This window comes from Protopterus annectens, chromosome 4.part1, assembly GCF_019279795.1.
Source record: "Protopterus annectens isolate FY-2018-M chromosome 4.part1, PAN1.0, whole genome shotgun sequence".
NCBI classification, from domain to species: domain Eukaryota; kingdom Metazoa; phylum Chordata; order Ceratodontiformes; family Protopteridae; genus Protopterus; species Protopterus annectens.
In genome coordinates this window covers 187507196-187534382 of record NC_056734.1, presented here as the reverse complement: position 1 = coordinate 187534382, position 27187 = coordinate 187507196, and the positions used below count along the sequence as shown (strand labels likewise).

Genomic DNA, 27187 nt, shown 5'->3' with positions numbered 1-27187 from the left:
CTAAACATTCCATACACTAGTTATGAACATCCTTGTACCATATCCGTCTCTTATACCCACACACATAACCCTTTCTTGGGTGAATACCATTCAACTGTACTCACAATAGCTGACTAAAGCTAATAACCAGCAAACTCTCAACAAAAGCTGTAAGCAAACAGAACAACAATAGGATATTTATCTGCCCAGACTTGATGCACGGTCCTAGCACCATGAAGAATTGATGAACTGAACACTAACTCCATACACAGATTAACTGCAGCAATAAAGAAGTAAAGATGACATGGGCTGATTGCAGTTTTATACCATAAGTGTGTGGGTATTCCAGGGAAGTGGAGTTAGCAAGGGCTGAGCGTCTCAACTCTGGAAAACTGGAGGACTATCTATTACAAAGACTCAAAACAGTAAACTGTAAGTAAACGGTAAATCATGAAGGGCTGTATACTCCTGGGCTACCGTGAGGCACAAGTCCAAAAGGGTGAGTACACTGAACAGAGGGATAATACCATGAATATAACACAGACATTTAGAGATAGACCAGAAGCCTGACCACTGGAGGAGATGGCAGATGGAGGAAGAACAGTTATGAGGCAATTCCTGCTCAAGTTACTTAGATGGAAGACGGGGTGCACACTGCATTCTAGAACTACAGTGGGGGCTACAATTCATATAAAGGCATTCACTTAAAGAAGAGCTAGAGTCCTCTTAGGTATTACAGCTTTCACAGAGGGAAGGCAAATTGCTGTTAAGGCTCACTGCACTCTCATTCTGGAAGATATACAGGCATGAACAACGGGGATGGTAGGTGCACAGCCAATAAAGAACTGAAGGAATTTACTTGGGATGGAAGGGCAAGAGTTAAATGCAATAAGTTGTTTCTCCCCACAGAACAACACAATTCAGAATTACCAGATTTGAAGGGATACTTTAGAGCTACTCAGTTAATGCTCACATACATAATACAAGCACAATACTACAAAATCAAAGTGGAAAGACGATGTTGAAATTGGAAGAGAGGTGTGGAGTTCACAGAAGCGGGCATCAGGGGCTGCAAAAGCGCCTCACTGAGGACTGGAGAACTGATGACTAGCTTAACAGAAGTGGCATCGGTAGGTTTGGACCTGTGCGGACTCACTGTGTCTTTATCTTTATGTTTTTTGGGAAGATCTGCTGTCGGATGGCTTACCAAAGCCATATTGGAATTCGAGGACTGTAAGAAAAAATATCTAGCTACAATAAGGGCCCGACGACGGATAGTTGTGGCGTTGAACAAAGCACAGAAGCGACAACAGGGGAAATCGCGTTCTGGGCCTAAAGTTATGCAGTAAGAATGAAAGTCTCAGTGTAGTATTTGCTTTCCACAAGCGAGACAATTATTAACTTTTTCTGACATCGGTTAGTGCAAGAAAAAAGGATCCCAATCGGGTACTTAGCTTTAGAAGACTTCAACTTCAAACTGGTAGACGAAACTCAGGCAGCGGCCGACTGGCACTCGTGCAAATTGCTTCTGCTTTGGGGTCCACGGCAAGAAAGACTGATGTAATGGTGTCGGCTGCCTTACTTTATACTACTGAGGACCTGACGTCAGTCCTGAAGTGAAAGCAACTGACGCAGAAATACTAAGCCTCTGGTATTCAGCCCGTCCGAGGGCTACCCTGGCAGGGATAACCCAAATGTGATGACTGCAACAGTGAAACACAAAGAACATCAGTAACAACCACATAGAATACTATACCTACAAAGCAGATGGAAGTATTTTAAGAATTAAGCCAACATGGAAACGAAGAAAGGAGATTTGTTCAATCAGAATGACTACAAGTAAGGGCATTGAAAATGGGCTAGAGGAAGCTGTAATTTACTAGCAAAAATTAGCAAAGGAATGAAAGTATTGGGAGCAAAATAACCAGGGAGGGAAAAGGGAGAGTGGGATGAAGCCAAGCAGAAATTTGGGCTGTGGGTTTGGAGTCTGCCTTCCTTACCAGGGACTGATAGTGTAAAATGTAAAGAGAAAGGAAAAGGGGGTAATGAATGAAAGACCAGCTCTGGTTGACTTTCTAATTAAGTGTAGAACAGAAGCTGCAGATTAAAAAGGGATAATTAGTAGGTCATGTGAAGTAATGCACAACAACTCTAAGAATCAACGGAAGTTAGTCAAGACTAAGAAATGAGACTGGAAAGGCAATATACAAAGGAACAATGGCAGGATATTTGTATGGCTCCCAACTACACAACAAAATCTAGAAAGGTGGAACAGATATTTTACACCCCAAGCAGATTTCAGTGATTTTTTTCACATGTGATTGGAAACAGAGGGGTTCTTTGAAAAATGTTTTTTGGGTATGTAAGCAGTTGATAGATTTTAAAAATTCCCTGCAGTGTACTTTGTCAAAAATATTGGGGGAAAATTTACTGCACATAAAGAAATTATTCTTTTGAGCAGGGATATAAAAACTGACTTGCAAACATTGTAATGCCCTATTAAATTTTATTTAGTTGCCAGAAAAGCAACTACTAGAAAATGGAAATCAAAAGCTAAACCAACAGCAAAAGAATTACTTAATTTTGCAAAGAGATGAGGGAGTTTGAAGTGGATCTTTAGAAAAGGGAAGGAGCATAAAAATAAATGGAATATGTAGGAAAAAATACATGCAGAATAATGTTCAGGAGGAGAATGAATTACATTTCAGGAAATGAAGGACTTGAGCACTCAAGTGATGTTAAATGGAATATGTATAACATGTGAAATGGAAAAGCATCTATGTAATGGTTTGTTTGCTTTTTTATAACTGTAAATCTATCCATATTAATGAGTAAGATGTAAAGTTAATATAAGCAATACCAAAAGATATGAATACATTTTTTTCTTTTTAAATTTTTGGATGTGATAGTCCTTTAAGTTGTATAAACTTACTCCCCTATGAATGTTCTATATTGTACCACTGGGTCACACATTATATGTCTTGGTCCTTAGAATGCATGTTCACCCCAAACAAATGAAGTTTAACTACAGAAAGGTGAAATCATTTACTCTGGATAAGGATATTAATGTGGATGTTTTGATACTGACTTTACTAGTAGCACTTACAGAATTCAAAAACGAAGTCACATGGCAGAGTTTTAATATGTGCTAAAACAGTAGTTTTAGTTGACATTACATGTAAGTTAACAGTTGCCAGACATGAAGTTTGGAGGTGCAGTTTGTAGTTAAGAGAATTAAGTATACTGTAAAAGGAACAATGAAGAGTGTTCGGTGACTGAGATTATAACAAATGTGGTTGCTTTACTGTTTGTCATGGGAGAGAGATTTTGTCGTCATCCCCTTTGGGAAAAACCCAGTTCCCATGAATTACCACATCGATGGTAGTCCACTGAAAACAGAAGACATCATAAGAGATCTGGGAATACAGGTTGACAGCAATCTCTGTTTTGACCACCACATTGCCACTGTGGTCAGAAAGTCCTTCTACGTGGCAAATCACATTACTAAGGGTTTTGCATTCAGGAAGAAAGAGGTCATTGTCTCCCTCTACTCTTCTCTCACTAGGCCAATCATAGAGTACAATGCCCCATTTGGCATCTACCTCACTAGACACCTACAACAACTGGAGAGGCCACAAAAATACCTCACAAAGAGGATCTTAGGCGTTAAACACTTGCCTATATGGACAGACTCAAAAAACTCCAACTATTCTCTGTCTCATATCACCTACTTAGAGGCAATCTCTGCTTGACTTACAAAGCCATGTCTGATCCAGCTCTGTTAGAAATGCTACAGCTAAAGAAATCCCAATCCCTCCACACTGCACACTCCAGAGACCTCAACCTCATTACCACAAACAACAGAACAAGCTGGAGGAACAGGTTCATAACCCACAGACTGCCCACGCTATGGAATAGACTTCCCATACATGTCAAGCGGAGTGCCTCACTAGGCCTCTTCAAGAGAAAGCTTGATGAGTGGATGGGAAATAGAAAATTCATCCCGGGAATCACTCCAGTGGCTCTACTTGACAGAGACACTGGGAAATAAGGTTGTATGGCATGATGCCAGGGTAATCCTATGGGCTAGGCTTGTAAAGGCTCCAGGGCCATTAGTCTAGTACACACCTATGAACCTACAAAAGAGGAAATGATAAAACCAAACTGTGACCGTGTTTTGTTCTAAGATGACCTGTAAAGTGTTAAACAGACTTTGCATGCAACTTTGTTTGTTGACAATTATGATTAAGTGAATACTGAAACACGGGGAGATCAGTGCACATGAAAAAGTAATGCTATGTCAAAGGCACAATCACAGAAGTAAAAATTTGTTAAAGTGATACTTGAGATGAGCAAAGTACCACAATGATATGTGAGAAATGACATGCTAAGCATTTTCAGAGAGGAAGAGTTCTGCTCTATTTTTAGTCATATTCACTTCACGACATGACTGACTGAACCTTTGTAAAAACATTTTTTTGCTGTCTAAAAGGAAAGAGTGTCAATTGAGTTGCAGTTCTGAGACCAAGAACTGCCTATGTTCTGACTGGATGGCAAATATTTGGGAAATTGCATAAGGGAACTTTTTAGGTATTTTATGTTATGAGGTACACCTTTTGAAAGGAACAAGATGTAGCCACAGCTTTGGGCTCTCACTAACGTGTTATAAATTAGTTAATGTACTGTTCTGAACATCAGTTTCTGCTCTGTGGCATTTAAATTACTGTCGGAAGGAGGTGGTGGTCAGAATTCAAAGGTTTTGGAAGATTCTAACTACTTTTGAATGAATTTAAAGAGACTATTTACAAAATTATTTCTGGAAATTAAAAAAAAACACTGACTGTTACAGGGGGAAGTATTATGAAAAAAACATGGTTTGCATATTTTAAACATGTCACCATCAAGTCAGGTTTATATGTTCATGGATACTGTTTTGAATTCACTGACAACTACAGAAACTTGAAATAGTGTTCTGAAGTAAAAATAAGTGTTTAAGCTACTTTGTATAGAACACTGCCTGTCACAAAAGGTGGTGCTGCCAGAACAGCCATCTGGAATTTTGTAAATAATTATATGTCATTTGTGAAGGGTCACATGAAAAACTAGCTTGAGTCCTCGAAGGTGGGAAGAAGCGTCACAAAATAGAGATACTGCCAGCACAGCTATCTGTAATTTTATAAATAATTATATGTCATTTATAATATATCAACATGATTTATATAAGATACTTGTGCTAGAACTGTATTAGAACTGTATGTCATGTGTATATCAAACTGCTGGTACAGAAGTGTGTGTTGGAAAGGTTTTTGCAAAGTGCTGTTTGAAATGTAACCACGCTATGCCCTACTGGAATAGAACAGAAATGTACATGCACTATTGTAACTGTTTAAATGTATATATTTTAACAGTAAACTGGAATACAAGGGGTTAACTTCAGAAAAATAGCTGAAATTAAATGACTTTATGGCTACGCAATAAAAGATGATATCTTACAGTTTTCAATACAGCAACAGATAATATCTGTAATAGGGAGCTTTCTGTATTGTCTTCAGAGTGAACTAATTACTACCTCTGAAAGTATGAAGGAATGCAATTGTTTTATGACTTCCAGCATCTGACATAATGTCTGTACTAGTGAGCTTTCTGTGTTATCTTCAGAGTGAACTAATTACTACCTCTGAAAGTATGAAGGAATGCAATTGTTTTATGACTTCCAGCATCTGACATTCTGAGGTCTATGTATTTTCACAGGTAGATGCTAAATACTGCCAAGCCTCCAGCAGTGGGGCTTTCATATGGAATAGAGTCAGATAACAAGAAATTATGTAATTCTGCAAGCTATCCCAGCAGTAATATTTGAGATATTAATTTGGGGAGTCTTTTAGTGAGACAGGGCATTCTGTATTCTGTCTTGGACCTGACAAGAACCATTCACCACATCTGACTTGCTCTATATGAAGTAAATTTCTAGGGTATAGTAACTCTCTTAGATATAGTTAGGAATATAGTGAAGCTTAATTTAGACATTTTTCTTTCTTTATTTGAGACTATCCTTTAATGTTGTTTTAAATATTTCCTGTGATTTTGAACTCTGATGTCATTGTGAATATATATTTAGTATTGTCTTGTTCTTTTATTATTTATTATTAAATATATTTAATCATTTCATTATGGCTGATCTGTCTACAGATATTTAAGTTTTGAGAGGACTTGCATATTTATTTGGTGACAGAGTGTGGGCCACTCCTAATAGCCTTGCTCTTGGTCAAACTACCATTTGCATTGTTATTAACATTACACAGTAAGATTGGACACCCTTTGTTAAGGGCCTTAAAGTAGCTGATGAGGAGTTGGCTGGTGGCAGTGATGACTACCTTATAGTCTGGGCAGAAGGGGGCATAGCTAGTAAACCTGTGCAAGCCTTTTCCCGTGTGTGTGTAAATCAAACCTCAAAGAGTGTGTGTGTTAGCTACTTGGCCAGGGACAAGAAGTACTGGTTGGACAAAGAGGATGATGGAGGTCTTGGCTTGGTCACTCAGCTGAGATCTCAATTCTATAGCTGTGCCAGTGGGGCATCTTACTAGGGATCTGCAGAAAGAGGGAGAAACCACCCCGGACTGACTGTGGTCTCTGTGTGCTCTTAAGGGAAATTGAACTTGATGCAGAGAGCTGCATCTGGAAATACTGTGTGTGTACTGGTCATCCTCCCTGTACACGTCCCCCACTGTTGCCAGTGGTGAGGATTGTGGCTCCTTGATTACTGGTCCAGTGGTGGGTCATCACACTGCCACTTAAAACAGTTAGACATACGGCAAATGTCAGAAAGTATGCCACACTTGTTTTGATTAATAAATAAAATGACATTCTGCCAGTCTCTACGAGTGCTTGTTTTTAGGAATCAAGATAATTCTGGAGTAGAAACCTCTCATTCTTTCCGAAGGAGGGACTGGTTCTATGACCCCTAAATCCAGTGTTTGCTGGAGAATAGGAGGGAATAACAAAGTCAGGTCCAACTAATGAGGGGGATTCCCCCATAAATGATGACATATGTTCTTTCCACGGTCTCTGCCAACAAAATTTAGAACTCATTAGTCAGAAACTACTGACATCCGAGCTTGCCTTGTTGAGAGCTAACCTGAGAGATGAAGCACCCGACAGAGAAATTGATAAAGACGGGTACCATCCTGCAGCATGTTCATAAGTTGGTAGGGAAGGTATCCTTTTCAGGAAAGGAACCCTTCTTGTTCGGCTTGCAGGACTTGTCATCCTGCCATTTCCTTTTATTGCCTTTTCTGGTTTGGCTGGGACCTCTGTTTGTTAGGCCACTGAAAGTCATCATGCTTAAAGGAGGAGGAGAACTTGGGAATACAAAACATTTTTGATACTCATGCATCAATTTACCTCTCTCACCCCAGTGTTTAAGGATCTGGTTAGCTACTATACTAAACACACAATAATACTCAGAGAAGCATCCAAAATCTCATTTTTTAACTCATCAGAAATTTTCTGGCAGTGCAACCAAACATACATTCTAATCATCACTGATAATGCTGCATTTCTAGAAATAGCATTAACCCCTCCTAGGCACATTTTTAAACATGTTTTGACACCTAAGGTTGCCTCTGTAGGCAACAATGCAGTAAATTTGTCTAAAGGGCACATGCATGTCAACACATAAAACAATGGTAGTTAAACACTTTAAAAGCTACCATACTTGATTGTGCCAGCCTCTTTCCCTGAGATTCAAGTCACTTGCCTAGTTTATCTTGAGGAACGTGGTTAGAAGAAGACATGGTCATCATATTATCAAAAGTCAATGCAGATACAGAAATGGGGCCCACAAACAAAGGTGCTTGGAGGCCAGGCAAGGCTGAGTATACCCTAAATTTCTTAAACACTTTCTTAGGTAAAGTTTCAAAAATCAGAAGAGAAATATGAGCCTTCTTTAAGACATCTTCTAATGTTGGGATCTATGGAGGAAAGGTCTAAAAGTCCAGGGCCTGATCCTTCAAGAGATCATTAAACCTGTTAATCTCGAGGGCAGCAGAAATTTACTCCCAGCTGAATGTTGTTGTGTCTTTCGGCTTTTCCCGGTTAGGGGTCGCCACAGCAGAACGCCGGTCCTCTAATGATTGGCAGTAGATTTTTACGTGCTGAGTTGCCAGCTCTGGTGCACAAACTTCAATGAAGGTACGCCCATTCACGCATGTCTCCACACAGAAGACGCTCCAGCTGAGAATCGAACAGGACAATGTCTTACTGTGAGGCGACAACGCTACCGCAGCATCACCACCACAGTACATTTACTCCCAGCTGAATACCTCTCTAAATCTATTCAACATCTGGGAAAAAGAAAACATCTGTTTGCGTACCTGTTCATCATCAGAGGAACTGGAATGATCCAAGTAGGACAGGTCAGAGTCCTCAGACACAGGATTCCCTTCAAAAAGAGGATACTAAGCAGATTAATTGGTTGTGGATAACTCGGGAATACATCCTGTAATCAGCTGCCTTGTAATCAGCTGCCTGAACAATGGATTTAGCCATAGCCGCCATCTCAAGTGGGAAACCATTCAGAGACTGCTGTCCCCCCACCTGGTGGGTCTTCTGTCTCTTTTTAGTATATACTACAGTAGTGGGAGAATCCCTGGGGGAAGTATCAATACTGACAACAGATGCTGCACCCCTGACTTCCCCTACACCTAAAGGGGGTTAGTTCTCCCATACCTAAAGCAGGCAATGGTAAAGCTCTAGAGGATGTGCCTGACCTGAATGTCACACACAGTTGTGATACTACAACTATACCAGGGGACCTGGATGTAACAGAAGGCAAGTGGTCTGATAGCCTGCCCAAAGCTAAGGTTACTGCAGAGTGACAAGCTGTAGGCAGAGGCATATTTTTTTATTTATTCTTTCACTTTTTTAAATGCAAAAGGGGAAGATGGTGGAGGGGGAATCTGCACCTGAATCCATCAAAACAGTGGAGACAAATTATCCAGATCAATATGTAGTCCTGGTTGCATGGTCTGCTCAACACCAAATAGACAAATCCCACAATGTTCCCTTTAAATAGCAAATTGAAGTTTACTTCTATAGGGAAACTATATTGCATACTGTAATGTGGAAAAAAAGGCAGCAATTTCAGTAACCCAACACAAAGCACAATAAACACATTACACAGACCCCAGTATAAATAAAGGCTATTTTAGCCTAATGTAACTATACCAGAAATTAAGTACAATACTAAATAACATTCCTGTCAGAAATGTCACAAACAAAATGGCTCCAAATTAGTGATTTAAATGAGAAACTTGTTTAAAAACTGTAAATCTACTCAAACATAGAAAAACAATAATTAATCCAAAACTTAGGCAAGGAATAAAATATAAACTTAATAAAAAAAATACTGTCAGTAATGTTTCAGAAACAAAATGGTGACCTAATCACAATTTAAATGAAAAAAATAATTTAAAATGCTGCAAACATGTTCAATAACTTCAAATCATAGCCCCAAAAGAAAAAGAAAATGCAAAAACAGTAAGTTTTCTTGTCAAAATTTTTAAACAATGGGTTAAATCAATGGAAGCAGCAGCTATGAATTACTATAGTTCTGTCAGCATGAGGCAACGAGAGGAACTGCACTAAAATGGTCTTAGTGCAGAAAATCAGTTAAACAATCCTAACCCCAGAATGAGTGAGCTGGAATAAGCAACTCACATCCACCTTCCTCTGCACAACTCTTCTAGATCATGCACTGCTATTCAAATTCAGGCTCTCTAGGTTCTGATAAGAGCTTCATGCTGTTACACCTCAGATTCTCCACCAACTCTACTGGATGTATCCTGTAGTCATTGAATGTATCCCACAGTCTTCTCTTTACATTGGTGGTGTTGTCATGCAATGATATAAATCCTAGGAGCATGTTGGCATGAAATGGCTTCTGGAATTCAAGAAAGGGACGGAAAATTGCTTGCAAAGAATATGGACAGAGAGAGTTTTTGTGAATGAGAGTGTATTTTGCAGGGAATTTCAGGGAACATCCACAAAAGGAACAGAAGGCAATCCCGTTTTTTGGTTATGGTGGAAAAAAAGTGTGTAACATATCCCAGAAAACTGGTCACCCCCTTCAAGGGTGCAGTTGTGGTAAGAGTGGACATGTAAAGAAATCTAGGAAGTGCCAAGCAGACGGTTGAACTGCTTATGCAAGTTAGAATCATGACATGACAGTCACAAACAACCACTTCTATTTCACTAGCATTTGACACTCATTAAAACAATGGTCATGAGTAAGTTGGTGCTGATCATAGACTCGATCTGCGAATAACAACCATCTAACAAAGGTGAGTTAGAGAACACAGGTATAACATGGCCAGGATTGTGAAGGCCCTAGGTCCATTAGACTAGTAACCTCCCATGAACCTATAAAGTTGATGACTTATAATTTAACATTCACATCAAGTGAATCTGCACTTTGTATTTGCTCTGTCTGAGAACTTATAGTTTGTCAAACAGGTTCATAAAAAGTAAAGCAAAGGACATTTTAACAATGAACTATGGACAGGAGAAATTCCATGTCTATGGCAAAAAAAGGTTGAGTGGAAACAGGGCACAAATCCTTATAAAGCACATTCTGAAAGGCTTTGAACAAGCCATCTCGGAGCCTACAAAAGACATTACATCATCTAGAAGTATGGCATTAATGTGAAATACTGACCAGGCAAGGGACATATGCACATCAGGTATGTTAAGTAGAGCACATTTATCAGGAAAGAATGCAGAACTCTTAGAAGAACTAAATATTCCTTAGGTAATTCCAGTTACCAAAGACAGAATTAAAGAAGTAACAGTTCCAGAAATGTTCTAATATGATGCAGAAATGCAGTTAATAAAAAATGTTACAATAAGAAACTAGAATGAGCACATCTCAACAGTCACGAAAGAACTTCAATGTTATGTTTCTTTTCAGGAAGAAATAAACTATGTCCAGGACTTGATGCTCAAAGCTGTCATAACCAGTTTCCAGTCAACTGAGAAGACAGATGAATTTCATCTGGAAATAATAAAATGAAAAAAACAAAATAAAACATGGTGGTTAGAAGTGTCAGCTCAGAATAAGCAGCACCATCTGCAGTGCAATACCATAGCAACACAAAGGAAAATATACCAGCTTACCAGGGCCGAGAAGGCATTGATTTGTTCCAGTTTAAAGAAGCTATGCATCTGATATACCTAGATAACTCCACGTTTACTGAAATAACCAAACATATAGATGCAAGTACAAGAGTGACTAATGCATTAAAGTCTATGGGCAAAATTCATTAAAAAAGCATGCAATGCACTGGAATTGTAAGCAGTATAAATGGGTTCAAATGTATGCTAAGATGCATAAACATACATAAAGAGATTGCAGAAGGCAGGTACTTCAATGACAATGCAATCACAATAAGCAAGTGAATGGAACAACTAGAGCCACACCCAGATACTACTTAATTCAAGAAGTATGAAAATGTGCACTGTGACATACATGGACGAGGACTAGCACATACATTCATAATCATACTACTACAGACAGAAGTGCAACTCAATGCAAAATGGATAATTTTCTACTTCTGATCATACATGTCATAGCTGCAAATGCTGCCAAGGCAGTGGAAGCAGCCCGCCACCCAATCATGTGATGCCAGTGCTTGAGGAGGCACTTCAGGCTGTGGATCCTGTGTTCTCATCTGAAATGTCAAGAACAGCTGGACGGGCTCTGTATGGCTGTCCAGACTTTCAACAAACTATTCCAACTGTGCCAGTCTATGGAAGTTGTAGGCTTAATATCAACTGCCTGAGCAAGAGAGTCCATAAACATCTACAACTACCACTATATCAACAGCACAGGAATCCTACAGCAGCACAATGTATGTACTAGCTTGTTTGAGCAGTTTATACTTTAAAAATAGGCAATCAGTCTGCAGTCACACTGCACAGCATTATAAGTCTAGTCAAAAGACTCTTTTTAATAAAGTATCTTCTAGCCTCAAGAAGGCTAAGACAAGATAGGCTGGGGAAAATTTGAGGCTGCCCTTCCAATTATCTAGGTTTACCCTATAGATGGCAAGGGTGCTACTCTGATTGTTATATAGTGGACGTTCGTTCCAGAGATGAAGAATACATTGGAATATTGATCTGTCATACCACAGGGCCTTATTTATCTCTTGAAAGTTTCGTTTTTTTTAACCAGATGTTTTGAGGCACCATTTGTTCTGTGAAGGAAAAAGAGGTCAAAGAGGGATGGATATTTCATGGCTCAAAAGACTAGACAAGATCTCTACAGAGGAGTCTACAGCAGACTAACTACAGAGACAGGGCTGCCAGTCTATCTTGATAAATATTTTCAAGGCCATTGGTCTTTTTAGTTATGTTTCTCAGAGGTCTTTCAAGTTAAGTGATATGTTTATACAAATGTATGCAAATGGGTGCATTATTTTACTCATATCTCATCACAGACATTATTGACATAGGAATTAAGACTTCTTTGGATCTAGTGGAAATGCTTTTGGAAATTAGATGACCCAGACAGAAGACTTGCTGAACTACTATGGAGACATGATCATCAAACAATAAGGAAATAACAAGAGTGCCTAGATCCCTCTCAGTGTTTGACTGGAGAGGTCTGTCACCTAAATAGTATGTGCAAAAACATTTTGTTTACCAAAACTAACTATGCTACATTTTTTTTCACATTAAATTTGAGACCACTGTCCCTTCACCACCTGTTAACAAGGTCTAACCTGTGTTGGAACATTTATAAGTCATTTGAAGGTTGAGTAACACCACCAAATTTACAGTCACTAGCAAACCTAAGCAACCATAAGCCACGTATGTTGGCCTGAAGGTCTGAGAAATAGATGGCAGACAGGAAATGGACCAACATAGACACCTGTGGTACACCACTGGCAAATTTCTTGTTTTCTGAAGTGGCAAGTACCAATCTAACCACTTGAGTTCCGTCAAGAATCTAATTAACTATCCACTATACAACATAAGGATTTATATTCAAATTTGCATGTCTATCAATAATATCTGCATGGGAAGTACTGCTAAAGGTCTTGACCCAGTTCAGGTAGGGTCTATATCAGTCCGTCGAAACGGCTGAATATCGAATATCAGATGTTCGAACTGTAAAGTTTGAACACTGGTAATTGCGAAGCCTCGGAACACCGAATTCTTTCCCAGGGAAAGAATTCAGTGGGCTGTTTCAGTGGCTTCACAATTAGCAGGACCATGGTGGGAAGTTACGGGTCGGGTCAGGTAAGTGTGTGATTGTATGGATGTTAGGGTTAGGGCGCGGGTGAGGTGGGTGTGCGATAGTGAAAGACTTTAGGGTTAGGGCGGGATAGGTGGGTTAGGGCGCGGGTCAGGTGAGTGTGCGATAGTGATGGACCTTAGGGTTAGGGTTTGGGTTAAGGTAAGTGGACAGGTAGTAGTGTATGTACATTTTAGTGTAGGGTTAAATGTAGGATTTTGAGTGTGTGTGTGTCTGTGGATTGATGTTTTTTTGGTGTGCTTGTGTTGTGTGTGTGTTTCTTGGAACAGCGATTTTTTTCCCTGGGGAAAAAAAAAATCGCTGTTCTAAGACTTCAATGTTTTTGCAGTTCGTGGTTTGAAGTTTGAACTTATGGTGTTCGAATGTCAGATGTTTCGATGAACTGATAGAGACCCGTTCAGGTATACTGTATGTACTGCATGACCACTATCTACCACTTCTGCTACTTTTTCAAAGAAATTCATGACTTTAAAGAGGCAGGACAAACCTGACTTGAAGAGGGTCCAGGGTTAACAGATTTTCAATGTCCAGGTGAATAATGTCTGACATAATATACTCCATAGCTTTACTCATGAAACTCGTGACACGAACGGGTCTATAATTAACAGTCTCTGTTTTTGGGCCACCCTTGTGTAATGAAAGGCATTACAATAGCTGTTTTCCAGGTTTCAGGAACGCAATCAGTGGAGAGGTGTACAATAAACATGTTAACAAGCGACTCAGACAGGCCATATTTGTTTGGCACGGATAATCAGGCAACCTATTATATTATCAGGGCTCATGAATGAGATGTTCTTATTTTTTGTGTGTGGAACCTGTCAAATACAAATGATAGTGGAGTGAAATCTGCATTAAATTTGTTAACTGCAGCTGTTGAGCAAAAACCAGTTCAAAACTTCAGCTTTCAAGAGATGGCTTCCAGTAATTTAGAGGAACGAATGAATCAAAAGCACTCAGTTGATTAAAATAAATGAAACACTGAAGGAATATATCACCTCAAATGACAAAATGCTGGAAAAAAACAGAAGAGGCTTTAACTAGTTGTATGGAAGAACTCACAGGGTGAAATAAAGAAAAAGCTGGCTGAGTATGACGCTTCTTAAGAAGAGCTGTTTCTAAAAATAGTAGGGTTAGAAGACAGAAGCAGAGAAAACCTGAGATTTTCTGCTGTACCAGAGAAAGTAGAATGGTATTCATTTTATGAAAGCACAAATAAACAACTGAACTGGTGTTCCACAGCATTATGTATTAATTGAAAGGGCTCCAAACTTGGCCAAGAGAAGGCAGCCAAGACTGATATTAGTAAAGATGCAATCATACCAGCAGAAAGAGATGAGCCTGGTAAACTATGGCAAAAGGTCAAAGTATTAAAAACTGAAGACAGCAGTGTGTTTGTTGAAAATGATTATTTACTATACACCATGCAGAAGAGAAGCATATTTATCCCCGAAATCAGGAAGGTATTAGATTCGAGTTGCTGTATCTACCAACCTTCACAACATTTTCTACTGGAGGATCAAAGATGTTTTTTGATACAGAACAGGTAAAAAAAAGTTTATCCAACGAAAAGTAAGTCAGCAAACAGAAGGGCACTCTGCTTCTCATTCTTCTGATAGAAAAAAGAGAAATTTTGCTAGTGAACCCTTTTCCAGTGTTCCACATGAAACTGCTTGAGGCAGAAAAAAGCACAGGAAATGACCAAAAGAATCAGAAGTAGCTTGGACCTGGCCCAGAGTCTGGTGTTGGGAGATGGAGTTGAATAGGAAGAAGACCGGTAACACTGAAATTAGTGAATAAATGGGGAAAATACAAAGCAGCAAGAAAAACCACGTCAGAAACAAAAAACACGTTTTTTTCTGCAAAGCTTTCAGGTTAACACCCTTCCTCAGTGCATTATAAAACAGTTAATACATCCATTTTAAATAGGGGCATCAATTAATCACGTCAGCCAGCTAACCTATCAAACACATATATCAATCCCCTCACCCCCCTTTTTTCATATATACAAATTCATATAAAATTTAAAGTCAAAGTTGTTCAAAACATCACATGATTGTTAAAAACACATATTAAACATAATACAAGTTAAAAAAATCACTTCATTTTTATTTGATTTCTTTTTGCTTTTTTACTAAAATAGGTTTTCTACTTGCCATACTATTAATACCTGGTTTACTATATGCTCTCAGCCTTACTATCCATTCATATTCTTTTGTTTCCAAAAAATTATTTAAGTCTCCACCCCTCATACTCATAACTACTCTATCCATCACTGTAAACTTAAAATAATGCTTTGAACCATTATCAGTTATATGTTTACTTAATGCATTTGTATTTCTATTTCTCCTAATATCTGATTTGTGTTCCACTGTTCGTTCCCTTAGTTTCCTGGTAGTCTTTCCCACATAAAACGAGGGGCAGGCTACACAGGTAGCTAGGTATACAACTTGTGTTGTATTACAGTTTGCATAACAGAAAAACATATATTCCTTTTTTGTTACTGGGTGCACAAACTTGTTCTCCCCCTCATAGATGATGTCACAACAGCTACAGTTAAAGCAGTTAAAAGTATCTGCTTTATTTAATACATTCTTTCCTTTCATATGTTTAAAATCTTTATAACATGACTTTAATCTTAAACTTTCAGAATTTCTATAAGCAAATAGGGGTCTTTCTCCTACTATTTCCTTTAATTCTGGCATTGCCATCAGAACTTTCGAAATTTTATATATTACACGCTTCACTTCTTCTGTTTTCAGGTTATAAGTTGTAACATATCTGATTGCATCATTTTTATGTATTCCCTTTCGTGTTTCTATTGTATTTTTCAAGTTATTCCCAAAAATTGGGGTATATTCACTCATTCTCCCATCAGTGACTTCATTATATACTTGCTCTCCCATCTCAGAATTATATCCATTACTAATGAATTCATCCATCATCTCTTTAATTTGCTTTTCAAACCTTTCCTGACTTGTATTTAGCAAACTTGTTCTAATCATTTGTGCTTTTAATATACCTTTAAAGATATGGGGGCATGCATGCTGTCCTTTTCACATATCTACTAACATGAACCTCTTTCCTATGTATACTTGTTTCAATATGCATTCCTATCTTACTTAGCTCTATATCCAGAAAGACGATCTTGTCTTCTGATGCTGACATTTTAAACTTCTGGAAACTTGTTGTGTTTAAATATTCTATATAGTCATTCAGTTGTTGTAAGGATCCACCCCAAATTAAAAAACAATCATCTACAAATCTCTGATAAAAACATATTTTCTTATTCATAACATTACTATCACTTAAGACACAGCTTTTCTTCCATTCATATAGCACGAGGTTATTTGCCACTGGTGCACCCATAGCTCCCCCCCCTGCTAGTTGTAAATATATTTCATTATCAAAATAAAGCTGTTGTTAGTCAAAACTAATGCTAATAATACACAGATATTCTTAATTTGTCTAGCTGGTAATTTCACTTCTACATTCAAAAACTTCCTTATAGAATCTATCTCATAGTCACTGGGTATTACCGTAAAAAGGGATGTTATGTCTAAAGTTACAAATAGAAATTCTTTTCTTTCTTGTTTGGAATACCATTCATATAATTTCATCAAAAAATCATTAGTGCTCTTTAATATGGTGGAACATTTAGTCAGGAAAGTACTTAAATATCTTTGTAAGTATTTTGAGATGGGCTCAGTCATCCATCCACCTCCTGAGACTATAGGCCTCAGGGGGGGGATTTTCTACGGATTTGTATCTTAGAGATGCCATAAATTTGCAGTATTCCAGGACAAGAAACAGTAAAATAGTTAAACTGCTCTCTTGTTACATCTCCAGATATTTGGAGATCATAAATAGCCAAATTTATCTCTGAAATAAGTTTTTTTTTACATCAAGAAGTATTATTTTCTTAAATGTTACCTGATCTTGTAGTAAAGTTTTTGTAAAGTTTTAAAATTCAAAACATATTTATCCCTATCCATTATTACTATGGTTCCACCATTATCTGCTTGTTTAACTACAATACTTTTGTCATTCAAAAGGTGTTGCAGTGCTTCATATTCCTCATATGTTAAATTATAAAGATTTTAAACATATGAAGGGAAAGAATGTATTAAATAAAGCAGGTGCTTTTTAGTGCTTTAACTGTAGCTGCTGTGACAACATCTATGAGGGGGAGAACAAGTTTGTGCACCCAGTAACAAAAATGGAATATATGTTTTTCTGTTATACAAACTGTAATACAACACAAGTTATATACCTAGCTACCTGTGTAGCCTGCCCCTCGTTTTATGTGGGAAAGACTACCAGGAAACTAAGGGAACGAACAGTGCAACACAAATCAGATATTAGGAGAAATATAAGTACAGACGCATTAAGTAAACATATAACTGATAATGGTTCAAAGCATTATTTTAAATTTAGAGTGATGGATAGAGTAGCTATGAATATGAGGGGTAGAGACTTAAATCATTTTTTGGAAACAAAAGAATATCAATGGATAGTAAGGCTGAGAGCAGATAGTAAACCAGGTATTAATAGTATGGCAAGTAAAAAAACTATTTTAGTAATAAAGCAAAAAGAAATAAAAAAAAATGAAGTGATTTTTAACTTGTATTATGTTTATTATGTTTACCATATTTAATATGTGTTTTTAACAATCATGTGATGCTTTGAACAATTTTGACTTTAAATTTTAAATGAATTTGTATATATGAAAAAAGGGAGGTGAGGGGATGGATATATGTGTCTGATAGGTTAGCTGCTGGCTGACATGTGATTAATTGATGCTCCTATTTAAAATGGATGTATTAACTGTTTTATAATGCACTGAGGAAGGGTGTTAACCCAAAAGCTTTGCAGAATAAACTTGTTTTTTGTTCCTGATGTGTTTTTTCTTGCTGAAGAGACTGTTGAATTACAGCTTTGACCAGTTTTGCAGTTTATAGAAAATACAAAGCATCAATCATATTTCTGAAATATGGCTTTGCAAGAAAAGTGACTGAATAATAAAGTCCATGTAGGCTCTGTATAGAGCCTACACTGAATGTATCCATGTACACTGCCACAGTTCACCCTTAGCAGCAAGCCATATCATGCCTAACGGAGGTCACAGGAACACGGATATTAAATCTGTGTAAGACTGACGGCGCAGCCACATACCTTTCAGCCCATCCACCTTGGCTGAAAGTTGTACAAGACATTTGAATTCTTTAAACTGCATTTTATTTTTTTTTTTTACATGTAAGTGCTTGTTTGTGCGGTGTGGAGCATTGCTTAGCTTTATGCACATATACATCAGACAACTGCAAGACATCTAAAGATAGAAACCAGATGCAGTCAATGTTAAAATTGTGCTTGTTTGCATGGTGCGGGGCGTTGTCTAGCTAGGCGTAGCACAACATACTTAAGCAGTAGACATCCACTACACAGCTAAAAACAGAAACCAGATGCATTCAACATTAATATTTTTTACATGTGCTTGTTTGCGCGACGCAGAGCATTGCTTAGCTAGGCATAATGAGGCATACTTAAGCAGTAGACATCCACTAGACAGCTGAAAATAGAAACCAGATGTATTCAATTGTTGTACATCAGCTGTGCTTAGCAATGTGCAAACTCGCACAGCAAAGCTGAGCTACACTTACAGGCACCTTCACAGTATATCTGAAGATATTCATGTCCCTTCACTATCCCAGTGGCTAGACAGATTGAGTTATGACAGAGTGTAGTAGGTCCCGGGTTCGAGTCCTGACTAGTAATGTTTTCCACATATAGTCCTGTGAAACTGTGTCAGGTGACTGAAAAATCGGTTGACTTTAAATTAAATAAGTGTTACATTTAGAAAAGGTGCCCAATGCTAAGCAGCGATTAAACAGGGTCAATGGTCTTTTCCAGTTTGTGCATTGCTAAGCTTTGCTTAAACATGGATTGTGCGATTTTGCGCAATGCTAAATGACACAGCACATTTTTGAAAGTTACAGTATGACGTTCAAGGTCAGGACTGCAGCCTATTAAAAGGACAACAGGCTGGAATTTCACATCATTCCTTGGAGCCTGACCTTGACTGTGGGTATGGCTGCTGGTGTTGGTGAGGGGGTGTGCTTTAGGGCATACAAGTGGGGTGGCAGCAGTCCAAGGTTTTTATTGGACTCCTTGTGTGACACCACAAACCCCTGCTGTTGCAGGGTAACTACCAGGGCTCACAGTGTAAGTCTGAGGCCTGGGATAGTTTGGCTAGGGACCTAACCAATGCAACTGGTATCCCCCACACTGATGAGCAGTGTAGTCACCACTATGACAACCTGTATCGTAGGAAGAGGGGAACCTTGGACTCCTGGGTCCAAGAGGCTAGGGATGGCTACAACCCACAGATATGCAAGTATGTTTTCCAGTAATTTATAAATATATAAGCTTAATCTGTAATGGTTTTCTTTTCTTACCACAGCTGCAGAAGAGATGGGTCACAATGTACAGTCCCATGCAAGATGTTTGGCCAGGATGAGGTAAATAGGTGGTATGTATAAAAATCATTAAAGTAATAACTTAATAATACAATAAAGAAAATACAGATTTTGCAGCCCTAACAGTCAGGTATGTAATACCTGGGATATATTACATCTTTATTAATGTGTCAGTGCATATCTGAAATGGTAAAGCAAGTTAAAGCATAGTAAGCATGCAGTACTGTGTAGCATAACTTCCAACCATCAGTTAATGTTCTGGTCTACCCAGATTAAGAGTCACTGTTCTGCTCTGCTCATTATCTGAAATATGCTGTAAACTAAACTCAATAAATGAATAGGGTATATGGGTAAGTTAACAGAAGTCCTATTCAGCTATCCATGTGTGCAAATGCTAGATTTGAAGCAACATTAATCAAAGTTTAAAAGGAGATGGTGCTTTGATAATTTTTTTCAAATAAAGTGTTCAGTATTTCTTTAGTCAGTGCTTGTGGGTTCTAATCTGACACCAGACAACTGACAAATGTGATGTACTAAATAATGTGTCAAGATATGTCATAAATAAATGCAGTGCAACACCCATTTTAAGGGTCAAGCTTGTGTTCAGCTCATTTTGTCTGACATATGCTGGAGGTTGCAGTTAATAAGTAGAATAAATGTGGAAGGTAATGGAACTTCTACACAGTTATACATGTGTGTAAATCAAGATTTGAAACGTACACCAAAAAAAGTGTAAAAGGAGATGTTGCTCTGATAATTTAAGGTTTTCAAATGGTACTCCTACACAGCTATGCATGTGTTTAGATGCATGATTTGACGCAATATGAATCAATAACACTTTTAAAAGAGATGGTGGTCTAAGAATTTATTTTTTAAAATAAAATATTCAGTCTTCCTGTAGTCACTGCTTGTAGGTTCTAATCCCACACCAACCGACTGAGAAATGTCCAGCTGCCTAGTGTAATCAGTGTACACGAACATACCTCTCAACTGTCACGATTTTTGTAGAATGTAATGACTATTGCCCCATATGTCAAGTCCTTTGATTTGCAGATATATGACATTACTTGAAATGTGATTTAATGGCAAATCCGTTATCAGAACTCCTTGTTACTAATGTATGCGAACACTATGTAAAAATGTTCCCTGTCGACGTGCCTTTGTACCACTGTTATGTATGGCTTGGCCTATAATGTCCCATGCTAAGAGGTTGAGAGTTATGTACGTGCAACATCATATATACAATCTAAGCAGTCAATGTTCTCACAAGTGAAAACTAACATATCTAGAAGTATGTAGTTGTAGTCTGTGTAGTTATATTATCTGTGAAGTTAATAATGCTCTTCTTTTCTCTCTCACCCCCACCCCTTCTCTTCTATTTATTAATTATATTTATTATAATTTGATATTAACATATTATTTTAATTACCTCTTATGTTGGCCTTATGTATAATTTAATACTGCTTTGCTGTTAAAAAAACTTTCATTTACATTATTTATTGCTGTGCTCCTCATCATATTATCTTCAGTTTGTTTCCATTACTCATTATAGTTTTCTCTTATGTTATTAATTACATTTGTTTTTGGTTATGTTTATTCTTCCTTATGTTTATATTTCATTTACCACAATGCAACAAGGTAGGCCAGTTCCCGGTGATCCACCTACCTTGGCTTCCCTGGCAGAGGCACTGCGGCCCAGCATGTCTGGGCCACAGGTTGGTGGCACCCCCTCTGTTGCTCCTGCACTACCTGGTCCATCGGGTAGTTCTGCCCACAGGCTGGGGTGGTCTCCTATCTGGGAGTGGAGGTAGAGGGGATGCTTTTTGTTACTTCCACTCAAGAGAAGCATCCAGGTATGCTTAGTTGGCTCAGCACTGGAATACTGTAGCATTCAGCGTGTCAGGGTGCACACAGTTTTACATGGGTGCCAGGTATTTTGGTGGGGGTTAGGTTAGTTGCAGTTTTAAGCTCATGCACAGTTTGTAACCCGCATATCTGTTAACATAGCAGCTAAAGTAAATGTGAGATATTTGGACATATTACCCCTGTTATACTTTAACATGCGGTGCTGTTTAAATTACCTCTCCCTCAAATTTTTCCCAGGACCGTCAGGAAAAGGAGGAGGCCATGCTCCTGCTGCTGGTAAGCAAAAACTGTTTTGTCAGAGATGTAGATTTAGTTCAATGTATTCGCTCTCAAGTGTCATTACAGGTCTGCTGGCTGGACTGAAGTTCTGTCTGTATGCTTGCCAACTGTACAGATATTTTCTCACTGTAAACAGTTTAGGCTCATACCCATGCCTTGTAGGTGTGACCACAGTGATTGATTTGACAGTATTGTCAGGACATTACAGATTCCCATAACTGTCTGCTTTTGAGTTTTGCAGAATGACAACAGTGTACATCATTCATGTTTTCCTGATGAGATTTGTAAATCAGACTGCAAGTGATGTGTCTGCTATATCTTTACGAAGAAGTGCAAATTCAGACTTCCAGAAGTTACATATGTAGGTCATTTGTTTACAAGTACAGGCTTGAGACCAGACCTGACCAAGCAAGCACCTATTCTTCAGATGTCAGCACCTGATAATGTACAAGCTCTACAGTGTTTCCCAGGCATGGTCAACTATTTAGGTAAGTTTATACCAGACGTCAATGAGTTGACAGCACCTTTAAGAGAGCTAACATGCAAAAATGTTGTATGGTCATGGTTGGAACTGCACCAGAAGGCATTTAAAGACGTCAAGCATAAAATTGCCACCCCCAGCTACATTAAGATACTATCATGTAAACAAACCAGTTACTCTTTTCTGTGATGCTTCAAAATTTGTTCTAGGTGCAGTTATACTTCAAGAGGGCAGACCAATAGCCTATACATCTAACACTAACCCAAACCGAGATGCTGTATGCTCAAATTGAGAAAGAGCTTTTGGCAATAGTATTTGCATGTTCCAAGTTTCATGACTACATTTATGGTCGAGCTATTCAGATTGAAACTGATCATCAACCTCTAGTTACTATTCTAAAGAAGCATATGCATTCTGCTCCAGCGAGATTACAGAGAATGATGCTCAAATTGCAAAAGTACAATTTCAAAATGGTCTACACAAAAGGCAAATTGTTCTCTCTGACTGATACCTTATCCAGATCATCCAGAAATATGACAGAACAGCTTGACACAGAGAATTCTGACTTTGATGTGATGTCAGTGCGTAATTTTTCCACCACTAGACTTAATGAGTTAAGAGATCACACTCAGACTGATCCAATTTTGAAAAAGCTCAATCACTACATTAAGGTTGGATGGCCGACAAAGCAATCTAGTGTACCACCTGAAGTCCAAACCTATTCTCCTTACAGAAATGAATCGTTGATAGAAGCTGGCATTATTTTTAAAGGTTCTAAAATTGTTGTTCTGCTTCTTTACAACAAGAATATATCCAGATTTTGCATCGTAGTTACCCAGGATCCATATCCACTAAGAGAAGAGCAAGAAAATTTGTATTTTGGCCTTCATTACCAAAAGACATTGACATAGTTCTTTCTTCTTGTTCAGTATGCAATAGTACTAGACCGCATTTGCAAAAAGAACCACTTCAGCTAACTCCAGTTCCTGAACTACCTTGGTTTACTGCAGCAACTGATATCTTTGAGTGGAACAATCAACACTACTTGGTTTTGGTAGACTCTTATTCTAATTGGTTTGAGACTGATCTACAACCTAACCTAACATCTACTGCTGTTATGATTAAGCTGAAACATAATTTCTTAGTTTATGGTAGTCCACATAAAGTTTTTTCTGACAATAGTACTCAGTTTACTAGCCTGTTGTTTCAGAAATTTGCAAAAGAATGGGACTTTGTACATGTCACTAGTAGTCCTGAATATCCTCAGTCCAATGGTCTAGCTGAACGTGCAGTGCAAAGCAATTACTTGAAAGGTCAAAGCACGACAATGCCGATGTGTTCTTGAATTTACTTAATCTCAGAAAAATACCCAGTGATGATATTCTTGGCTCACCTGCTCAAAAACTACTTTCCAGGCAAACTAGAACTATGCTACCCATTACTTCCAGTTTATTGAAGCCTAAAATTAACAATAAAACTGTCAAGGCTCAATTGCTGAAGAAGCGTAACATCCAGAAATCTAGTTACGACAGATTGAGCAGATTACTTCCTCTGCTGAGGGAAGGAGAAATGGTAAGAATCTAAACAACAAAAGGTTTTGATTGAATAGGACAGATTACAAGCATCTGTGCCGAGCCAAGCTCTTACCTGGTAGACTCCGAGGGTGATAAGTACAGGAGGAACCATAGCCATCTTCTTCCTGTACTAGAATCATCACCACCATCACAACATTCCTTCTGTGATGTCAACTCTGAATCTAAGAGTCAAGCAGACACTGCTCCCATACCAGAACGTGTTCAAAATTCTGATTCCATTCCAGAAACTGACCTGAACATTCCACAGGTCAACTAGTTTGCAAATTCAGTTCCAGTTGCTAAATCTCATTTGCAGTTTTATGTCACACGATATGGGCAAGTATCTAAGCCTAGTGTGAAGTATGCAGCAATGTGGACTTGATTGTATTTATTTGTATATTTAGTATTGTATAATGCATGACATAGAATTTCCTGTGATTTCTGCATGCCTCATAATGTTACACAATCTATTTCTCAAACGGGGAGGATGTAGATCAGAGTGCAAGTGATGTGTGTGCTAGATCTTTAAGAAACATGTCAAGGCTATACGTGCATGTATAAATTCCAGACACGTGCAATCCCTAGTGCCATTTTGAAAGAGCAGCCAGGGACACAGCATGCAAGATCGCAGTTGTTAATTTGTATATGTTACTTAAGCTAAATTCAGTAAACTTCTACAGTGATGTGTATTTTATAAAATAAAGCTGCCTGAACAGAACCCATGAAGACTCTTCTATTGTGTCCTAAATAGGAGAGTGACGAGATTCTTGTGTAATTAGCTTTTATTTCTGAATAATTACGGATTTGGGTTAGAAAATAACATCCTCATGTCCTACTCTATCATTCTGGGGTTTACACAAATCAGTAATAGTAAAGTACAGTTCTGTACACTTACCATAAATGTAGATGTTAGAGTGTATTCACTGTTGCAGTCATTGCATTTGGTTATCCTGCTGGCAGGTTGCCCTCAGTCGGCCTGAATTCCAAAGTCTTGGGTCCTGCGTCGGTTGCTGTTGTCTCCTCCCTGACGTCAGGTCATCAGGGGTATAAAAGATGCAGCCGACGCCATTTTCTTCAGTTTTTCTTGCCCAGATGTCAGGTGCCCCCAAAAGGGTAGGCTAAAAATATGTAAATAAAACATACATGCACCAAAATAAGCTTTACCTTCATCTATAAGCAAATACACCACCTAGGTTGTATAGATTAGAGAAGTAAAGATAAGTTCCAGCAAAAATAAGGGGGATGGCGGGTGGGTAACCTGGACTGCAACAGTGAATACACTCGAACATCTACATTAAGTGTACACAACTGTACTATGTTCTTTGTGTTTCACTGTTGCAGTGATTACATTTGGGTTGAGTCCCAAAGCTATGGTTGGGGGGCTGGAGCTAAACAGCATTAGGAGTGGCTATGAGGCCCTGCAGAACTGCAGTGGCAAAGCCTGCCCTGGATTTAGAGTAAATAGGCAGATTGTTTTGTAAAGGTATGTACTGAACTCCAAGTAGCAGCCTCTAAAATGTCTTTGGTTAGTACTTCCTTGATAAAAGATGCAGAAGTGGCTGCAGCTCTGGTTGAATGTGGCCTACTGCCCTTAGGCACTGGTTTGCCATGCTGTGAGTAGCAGAAACGAACACAGTGACCTATCCATTTTGAAATAGTCTGCTTGGAGATAGCCTTTCCTTGTGATGTTGCGGCATATGCCACTAGTAACTGTTCTGTCTTTCTGAAAACTTTAGTTTTGTCCAAGTAGAATCTAAGTTGTCTGTGTACGTCCAAAGAATGCAGAATTTTCTCCCCCTTGTTCTGTGGATATGGATAAAAAGGTGGCAAATTAATAGTTTGGTTAAGGGCTACACTGGATACCACCTTAGGCATAAATGTAGGGTTTGTTCTCAGAGAGACCTTGTCTGGATAAAAAATGATAAAGGGTTCCACAGCCATGACAGCCTGTAGCTCTGAAACTCGTCTTGCAGAAGTTATTGCTAGGAACAGACCTGTTTTCCAAGATAAGAACTTTATAGCCGCAGTAGCAGCTGGCTCAAAAGGAGGTAAGGTGAGTTTTTCCAAGACATAGTTGAGGTCCCATGCAGGTATTGGCGTTCTCCTTGGAGGCCTTAGGTTTTTGGCTCCTCTGAGGTACTGCCTTAATAAAGGATGAGAAAAGAGTGGTGGCTCTGTATTGTAATGAGCCGAAATGGCAGAGGCATGGATTTTAATTGATAAAAAGATAGGCCTTTGTCCAGCATCTCAGTTAAGTATTATAAAATCTGAGGAATATTTGGGACAGCTGTATCAGTTCCTTGAGCTTGGTTCCAAGCACAAAATCTCTTCCATTTCCCAGCATAGGATTTTCTAGTACTAGGCCTTCTGGCTTCTAAAATGACATCCATCACAACGTTACTGAGAGGTGTGGTTTGTGTGGCTACATTATCCACCATGCTGCCAGGTTTAGGGTCCTGAGTTGGCTGTGCAGAATCTGATTGTTTTGCTGGGACAGTAGATGAGGTATTTGAGGTAAGGTCCAGGCTGGGCATTGGGACAAGTTCCTTAAGCTCGGATACCAGTACTGGCGTGGCCAGTCTGGGGCAATCAGAATAATTTTTGGTTTCTCCTGTCTGATCTTCAGGTGTACCTTGGGGAGGAGAGGCAGTGGAGGAAATGCATATACTGAAAGGTTTGTCCAGTTGAAAGATAAGGCGTCCACTTTCCAAGCTTGTCTGTGATAGGTCCTTGTGCAGAATCTTTTTAGTTGATTGTTGTGAGGGGAGGCAAATAGATCTATGTCCGGGCGTCCCCATTTCTTTGTTATCATGCTGAAGACTTGTGGATCCAGGTGCCACTCGTGGGGATCCATGAGGTTTCTGCTTAGTTCGTCTGCCATAGTATTTTCCTTTCCTGGCAGGAATTGTGCCTGTAGATGGACTTGGTAAGTCAATGCTGTGTCCCATAAAGCCATGGCTTGTCTGCAAAGGGGGTAAGAATGAGTGCCCCCCTGCTTATGTACCACATGTCTGTGGTGTTGTCTGTCTTTATCAGTAGTTGTCCCGGATGAAGTAGGTCCTTGAAGGCTGTCAGGACATTTTGAACAGCTAGCATCTCTTTTTGATTGATATGTAGATGGCTTTTGGTTTACTGCGGTGGTGGTGCTGCGGTAGCGTTGTCGCCTCACAGTAAGACGTTGTCCTGTTCGATTCTCAGCTAGAGCGTCTTCAGTGTGGAG

The 27187-nt window shown here is 38.8% G+C and overlaps 1 protein-coding gene across 3 annotated transcripts in view; it reads right to left on the bottom strand.

Annotated features, from left to right (window-relative positions):
* The window catches only part of GOLIM4 (golgi integral membrane protein 4), a 2181480-nt gene that overhangs the window by 658288 nt on the left and 1496005 nt on the right, over positions 1-27187 (bottom strand). The gene's annotated exons all lie outside the window — the stretch shown is intronic.